Genomic DNA, 8,188 nt, shown 5'->3' on the forward strand with positions numbered 1-8,188 from the left:
TGGTCTGACAAATCTACTTTAGGAACCAGGGTTCTAGAAGAATCCTCTTTGGGCCAGAGTCTCTGGGTGATATCTCCCTACTGAGGTATGTTTAAGATGAAGGACAGGTGAGAAGAGAATATTTTTTCTGTTCTCAGTGCACTGACATTTTCATGCACAAAATTCTTAAATCCCACAAGAACTCAAGAAAACAACACTGTTTTGATTAAAAAGTGGCTTGTTCAGCTTTGGCTGGGTTCCAGCATACAAATCCTCAGGCAATTAAATCCTCTTGGTGCAGAACTGCCAAGAGGTCCTTGGGCATGTCCTAAGGAACATCCCCCTTGGTCCTCTTCTGGTAATAGGATAGCTACTTCCAAGAAAGAATTCAAGAATTTCCTGGGATGGCAGCCTCTCTCCTCTACGTCTTCCATGGGCTCTGCCTATGTCTTGAATTCATCCTTGGATAGCAAGAAAACAGGCCCAAAATGTAGTCACTTATGCTAAGCCCCATGGACTCAATGTTTAATGTAATTATAGTTTCAGCCTCTCCCAGGAATGGAATTTTAAACCAGTCAACCAGGAATTATCTGGTCATTAGTGAAGTAATCTGCACGATGAACTTCCACAGCCCCCTAAGGAAGGTGATCTTGCTACAACCAGTCCATTTTTGCCAGTATGTCTTCCCTTTTCCCGCTCCCTCCTGCCTATAAATGTCTTTCATTTGTACAGCTCCTTGGAGCTCCTTTTCATCTACTAGGTAGAATACTACCTGATTCATGAATCATTGAATAAAGCCAGTAAGATCTGTTGCTTTTTCACAGCTCACAGGATCTGCTTTTCCATTACTGGATATCAAACACTGCTGGAGCCAATGGAGGGCAGGGCATGTCTGAGACAAGATTTATCAGTGATTTCCCTGACATCAGAGTCATAAATCTGGCTGCAGTAAATGTACAGAGCTCCAGGAATGGTCCCACCCCTATAAAACTTAAGCCAAGTCAAGATAAGGGAGGGCTATAAATCTGACTTGGCTCAATTAGTGTCCAGGCACCTCTGAGCACCATCTCTGCTACCAGCTCTGTCACCTGGGGGTGTTGCCCTCTTCTTATCTCTGAGGTCCCTCCCTCCAGCTGAGTGCACACATATATCTTTGTCTTGCTTCCTCTGTTCTATTCCACTTCTTTCACTTTCTCCAATTCTTGTGGTTTCTCTAGTTGCAGTGTTTCCTCTTACCTCTCTCCATGTATGTGTTCAGATCAGTTTGCTATCTTTCAGATTCTGCCTTTTTACCTGTCATAGTCTCTCTGCATGTATCTTTAAAATATGTGTGTGTGTGTATATATATATATAAACCAATTCAGAAAAAAAATAAATAGTATACTGAAGATGACAAGTTAACTAAATACCTGGCTGCAATTTTAACCTTGAGTTTGGTTTTTGTTGGTGCTGTGAATACACAGCCTTGCTCTCTAAGGGTGACCATCCTAAGGCCTCATGCCTTTCTTGACAGGTCCCTTCCAACTGGATAGCCACAGTCTATGCTAAGTGCAACCGTTTGAGAGAGAAGCACTAGCTTGTACTTAGAAGTTTGGGAAATCCTATCCAACATGAAAGCAGGGGTTTCGTAAGGATCAGCTGGAAGAAGGCCAAATGGGAGGAGAGCAGGAGTGCACACTCCCACCCAGGAGTTTGGTCTTCCCAGGTGGCGCTAGTGGAAAGAACCCACCTGCCAATGCAGGAGATGCTGAAGACAAGGGTTTGATCCCTGTGTCAGGAAGATCCCCTGGAGGAGGGCATGACAACCCACTCCAGTACTCTTGCCTAAAGAATCCCATGGACAGAGAAGCCTGGTGGGCTATGGTCCATAGCAATGAAAAGAGTCAAACACAACTGAAGCAACTCAGCATGCATATGCACACCCAGGGGTAAAGGGGCAGGTGGGCTTCTGGCTTCTCTCTCCAAGAGTGGGAGGCTAAAACCACAGCAGCAACACTGAGGTTAGAAGGAGGGAGAGGTGATGTTAGGTGAGGGCCTCTCATTTTCCCCCTAAATAGCAGCAAGTCCTAAAAGCCAGGAAGCCTTTCAGGCCAGGAGCTTCCACAATCACTCCTCCCACAGAATTCCTGCACCACCTCTGGAGAAGGCAAGAATGAAATTCCCTCCTGTTGGATATGGAGCAGACCCTGCCCTTCTAATGTTATCATGGAAATCATAAGGAGGGACAGGATGGCACAGAAAACATGTGAGATGAAGCAGCAGCTGAGGAAAGAAGAGTTTGCCTTGTCTTGCCAAACTCCACAGCTCTGACCTTTATTCCATCCTAGATCACAATGTTCCTCTGTCCTAAATGGGGGAAAAAACTCATTTTTAAACCCTCTCTTCTGAACTATATCAATGAATAAGCGGATTCATCCCTTTTGGGCTGCAACCACCACCTGCCTCACACGGGGAAGGAGAAGCCACTGCCCACCATTCCAAGTTCCTTGACCACAGTGGACAGTCATCACCTCAAACCCAAAACAGAAATGTCCGGCATCTTTCCACTAACTCTGGGTTAGGCCCTAATCAACCCTAGTCTTGCGTTCTCATGCTGACCCCAACACATTCACTGTATCACATTCTCCACCAAAATATCTCTGACAGGCCCAATCTCCTTCACTGGCCATATAATTTCATTGTTTTTGATAACCTCAGAGATTATCTACCCAGTTCAGACCCACTTCTTGCAGACTGGAACACCAAATCCCAGAGAAGCTAAGTTGCTCATGCAATGTGCACACAGCCCCTTCTGGCAAAGGCAAGTCAATGACCGCCCTCTGTGGACAGTGTGGTCAGTGCCTCTCAGTATTGGGTTACATCTTCCCCCCTTTCACACTCAAGTCTCCTTTTTTTGGGGGGGGGGGGGGGCGGCATGTGGCTTTCAGGATCTTAGTTCTCTAACTGGGAATGAAACCCGTGCCCCTTGCAGTGGAATCATGGAGTTCCAGCCACTGGACTGCAGGGAATTCCCTCAAGTATCCCACTTTAGACCATACATGACATAGAATCACTGTATTGAGTAACATATAATCACAATGTCTATTGTACTGTTACATACTGAGTAAGACGGAGTCAGGAAAGACCCCAGGGGTGACACTGGACCAGTCCTGCATTAAGTCATAAGAGTCTTGCAGAACTTGGGTGGTGGGATTAATTCAGACCTGGCTGGAAAGCTGGGAAATCAGAAAGGCCTTTGGTCAAAATTCCACATGAGCTGGGCCTCAAGCCACAGGCAGAAGTCTAATAAGTTAAGCAGGGTGGAAATGTATGCAGAGAATAGCAGGAGTATAAGCAAGCCTGTGGGGCAAACGTCTGGGGAAGAAGGCCATGAGCCAGGCCCTGAGAACACCAACATGGGGGTGACACAGGCCCTGGCTAGAAGAGCTCAGGCCAGATTCCAGAAGACTGAAGCATAGGGACAGGAGGACTGGAAGGTGGGGGCATGGGGGTGCGGTGGGTCTTCCTGCTACCACCTCCAGCCAAAGGCCAGAGGCTGTTTCAGAACTTGAGTATCCTCAGCTCGAATAACCTCCCAGAGCCTTCTTGACTGCATCCCTCTTTAATGACCTATTTTTTACTGCCCTGCACCACCTATTAGCTAAGTGCACCCCTGTCTTCCTTACCTGGATGTCTGACCCATGGTATATTTTCTGTGTTCCTAACAAGCCCTACCAGTGTTTGGCAATCTGAAAGATCCTGGTAAATATTTATTGTGCTAAGTTGCTTTACTCGTGTCTGACTCTTTGCAATCCTATGGACTGTAGCCCACCAGACTCTTCTGTCCATGGGATTCTCCAGGCAAGAATACTGGAGTGGGTTGCCATGCTCTTCTCCAGGGGATCTTCCCAACCCAGGAATTGAACTTCCGTTTCTTACATATCCTGCATTGGCAGGTGGGTTCTTTACCACCAATGCCACCTGGAAAGCCCAAATATTTCTTAATAAACCACATGTACTTTCGCCAACCAGTGAAATGGTCCCCTTGTTCCCTTAGTTCAGGCTATGGCACAGTGTGGGGGGAGAAGTCAATGGGATTTCCCAAGAGGGTAATATGGAAAGAGGGTAAGGGAGGGAAAGGGACAGGACACTAGAAAGGAAAATAAAAGAAGAGAGCTCTGAGCAGAAACACTAGTATTTCAATAGGCGCAGAACATGTGGTCTCAAACGACAGGCCCATAGCAGACTTGGCCCAGCTTTCACCCAGTTGCTGATTCCAAGACAAGCCAGAAGGCAAGAGGCCCATGTGGGGACAGCCAGGGTTCAACTCGTGGGTATGGACCCAAACCCACACCCCACTGCTCCCAGTCCCTGCTGCCCAGTGCCCAGGAGGCGAACGTCATAAAGCTGCAGGACTAAATATAGTAATGCTGACAGAGCTGGAGACCCAAGAGCTCACTTTGCTGGCTTCCTGGTGGTTGCTGCCCCCTACTGACAGAGAAGGACCATAACAGCCCAAGAAGCCCATCTCCCCTCCACATGCAAGGCAGAGTAAGGAAGACTACGAAAATTATATCCAAATAGGGAAATCCAAACTTCAGTGGGATCTTTATAAAGGGCCTCCTGGTTTAGCACAAGATGGGAAGAGGGTTCCTTTGAGAATTTCATTGCATTATGAAGCTTCAGAGAACTGCTAACATGGATCACTGACCTGGCATTGTGCTGAACACATTTGATTTTCTCATCATACAGGTCATAAAATTGAAGCATAAATTTGAAAACTACCCCCTGGAGATGTGGAGTTTTTAGGACTATAGATACAGATCCCTATCTCCTAACTGAAGTATTAACAAAGAATAGATCTTCCTAGACCTACAGTGGAGGGTACATCCTGACAAACCCATCGTAAGTAGAAAATATCCTAAGTCAAAAAAGCACTTAATATGCTTAGTGCATTGAACATCATAGCTTAGACTAAACTACCTTAAATGTGCTCAAAACACTAACATTAGCCTACAATTGGGCAAAAATATCTAACACAAGACTATTTTATAATAAAATAGTCCATGTAGTTTACAAGACTATTTTATAATAAGATAGTCCATGTAGTTTATTGAACACTGCTGTTGTTTAGCCACTAAGTCATGTCCAACTCTTTCCAACCCCATGGACTGCAGTCTGCCACTCTTCTATCCATGGACTACCCAGGCAAGGATACTGGAGTGGATTTCCTTATCCAGGGGATCTTCCCGACCTAGGGACTGGACCCACATCTCCTGCATTGCAGACGGATTCCTTACCGCTGAGCCACCAGGGAAGCCCCTACTGTGTACTGAAAGTGGAAAACAGAACGGCCGTATGAGTATAGAATGGCTCTGTGTGTATCCGTCATCTACCCTCACGATCATGCAGCTGACTGGGAACTACAGCTTGTGGTCGCTGCCCAGCATCACAAGAATATTGTAACTCACACCACTAACCCCAGGGAAAAAAGTCAACAAAATTCAAATTTTGAAGTGCAGTTTCTACTGAATGTGTATAGCTTTCTCATCATTGTAGTCAAAAAATCAAATGAAATTATTGTAGGTCAGGGACCACCTATAACCTGGTATAGATTTGGATCACGGCTGCTGCTGCTGCTGCTGCTAAGTTGCTTCAGTCATGTCTGACTCTGTGAGACCCCATAGATGGCAGCCCATGAGGCTCCGCCGTCCCTGGGATTCTCCAGGCAAGAACACTGGAGTGGATTGCCATTTCCTTCTCCAATGCATGAAAGTGAAAAATGAAAGTCAAGTCGCTCGGTCCTGTCTGACTCTTAGCGACCCCATGGACTGTAGCCCACCAGGCTCCTCCATCCATGGGATTTTCCAGGCAAGAGTACTGGAGTGAGGTGCCATTGCCTTCTCCGTTGGATCACGGCAGGGAGACACAAAAGCACATTTATTAGGTGCTGGGTGCCAGGGAGACTGAGGCCCCATTGCCCACTTGAGAAGGCCAGAACTCCAAAGTCATTATCACTATGACCATGATGTAACATGGTACAAAAATGGAGAAGACTCCAGATCCCCATAACTTCATCTCTTGCTTACTTTAATATTCTTTGACCATCCTGATAGTTCTCAGCTTTTTCTTTTCACAGTAAAACTTCCTAAGAGTTGACTACACCTACACCCTCCACTTTCTCACCTCTAGTTCCTTTTGGCACCTTCAAAGGCTGAAGAGTTTGGACTTGAGAGCAATGATCCCCCAACCTTTTTGGCACCAGGGGACCAGTTTCATGGAAGACAATTTTTCCACGGACTGTTGGAGAGGTGGATGGTTTGGGAATGATTCTCATAAGGAGTACGCAGCCTAGATCCCTCACAGGCACAGTTCACACTAGGGTTTGTGCTCCTATGAGAATCTAATGCCACCACTGATCTGACAGGAGGTGGAACTCAAGCAGTAATGTGAGTGATGGGGAGCAACTGTAACTACAGATGAAGCTTTGCTCATTCACCTTCTGCTCACTTCCTGCTGTGTGGCCTGGTTCCTAACAGACCACAGACGGGTACTGGTCCATGGCCCAGGGGTTGGGGACCCCCACTCTAGAGTCCAACTGCCTCCATTACCTTCTATAAGGCTAAGGGCAGACTGGGCACCTCTCCTATGCCTGTATTCTCATCTATGAAAAGGCAATAGTGGTGATGTCTACCCCTTAATGTGGTCGTGGTGCTAAATGGGTCAGTGCATATCCCTGGTACGTGGGATACACAGTGCACTCCACTACTGTTACCATAGGGCTGGGGGCACATTTGCCCTGCTCAACCGTTAGCGTTAACCTTCCTGTTCTCTTTCCACTATTGCCTCATCTGGTAGGTGATCTTGCACAAGAAAACTGGTAGGCAAGGCCAGCCCTTCTTTTGGGGGCTCCTTTGAATGAGGAGCCTTACAGGTCCCACACTGCCATAGACTGCACAGGGAAGCATGACCCTGGACCCACACAGGCCATATACTCAGAGCAGCTTTTCCAGTGATAAACAAGTGTTTGGCACCCAACTACCTTATCGAATTTATTTCTCAATTAAGTCAGGTCAGGAAAGGCAATCTTATCAAAGGGTACATGGAGGCCCCTAATGGCCCATCTACCATCTGAGAGCACCAGGGTCACTCCTCTGCCCTCCTGTCCCTTTAACTGCTGGCCTTCATCTTGCCACTTAAAGGTCAAGATACCCATTTCCCAGTCTCTCCCCTTCCTCCTCCCTGTTAGCATCTTCTCCATCCCTCAGTTGACTTGCTCCTCAGCTGGCTATGCAGGCTCACTTCTGGTAGGGCTCAGTTGAAAGCCTTCATTCACTCCACCTCCGCAGCTTTTGAAGTTCTTGTCTTTTCTCCAACCTGATTCCACTCGATATTTCACAGGCTGCCGGTCCAAATGTACTCAAACTCCTCCTGACCACAACAGGTCAAGCCCTGACTTGAGAGTCACCTTTTACCTATGTTAAATTTTAATTTCAGACAAATGACAATGTATATGTCCTAAACACTGCAGGGAGGCAAAAATACTGTTTTATCTGGAATTCAAGTTTAACTGGGCATCCTGTGCCACTACTGCTAAGTAGTTTCAGTCGTGTCCGACTCTGTGCGACCCCATAGACGGCAGCCCACCAGGCTCCCCCGTCCCTGGGATTCTCCAGGCAAGAACACTGGAGTGGGTTGCCATTTCCTTCTCCAATGCATGAAAGTGAAAAGTGAAAGTGAAGTCGCTCCGTCATGTCCGACTCTTAGCGACCCCATGGACTGCAGCCTACCAGGCTCCTCTGTCCGTGGGATGTTCCGGGCAATAGTACTGGAGTGGGGCATCCTGTATATTTGCTTAATGCCACAACCCTACTTGTCCCTCCCCTTTATGCTCATGTTCAGGATTGGCACCATCATCTCATCTACACCATCAGTGGCTGACACACCCACACCACCCTGCAGAGAGCCCTGTCTGGCTAGCAGATTGGTGGTTGTGGGGGTGGGGGAGAGTGTTGCCAGACACCACTGACCTGGTGTGCATTCACCCCAGCCCTGTGGCCATAAACCTTCCCTCCTCTCATGGCTGGAAGTTTGATCCACCTCATCCTTCACCTCCCAAGAGATCTTCCCTGACTACTCCATCAAAATGCACCTCGCTTCACCCTGCTCCTCCCTTCTCTTCATCTTCACCCCTTTCTCCTCTTCCCTCCCCTGAAAGGGACAATAAACA

The sequence above is a fragment of the Bos indicus genome, chromosome 7 (assembly GCF_029378745.1).
Source record: "Bos indicus isolate NIAB-ARS_2022 breed Sahiwal x Tharparkar chromosome 7, NIAB-ARS_B.indTharparkar_mat_pri_1.0, whole genome shotgun sequence".
Lineage (NCBI taxonomy): Eukaryota > Metazoa > Chordata > Mammalia > Artiodactyla > Bovidae > Bos > Bos indicus.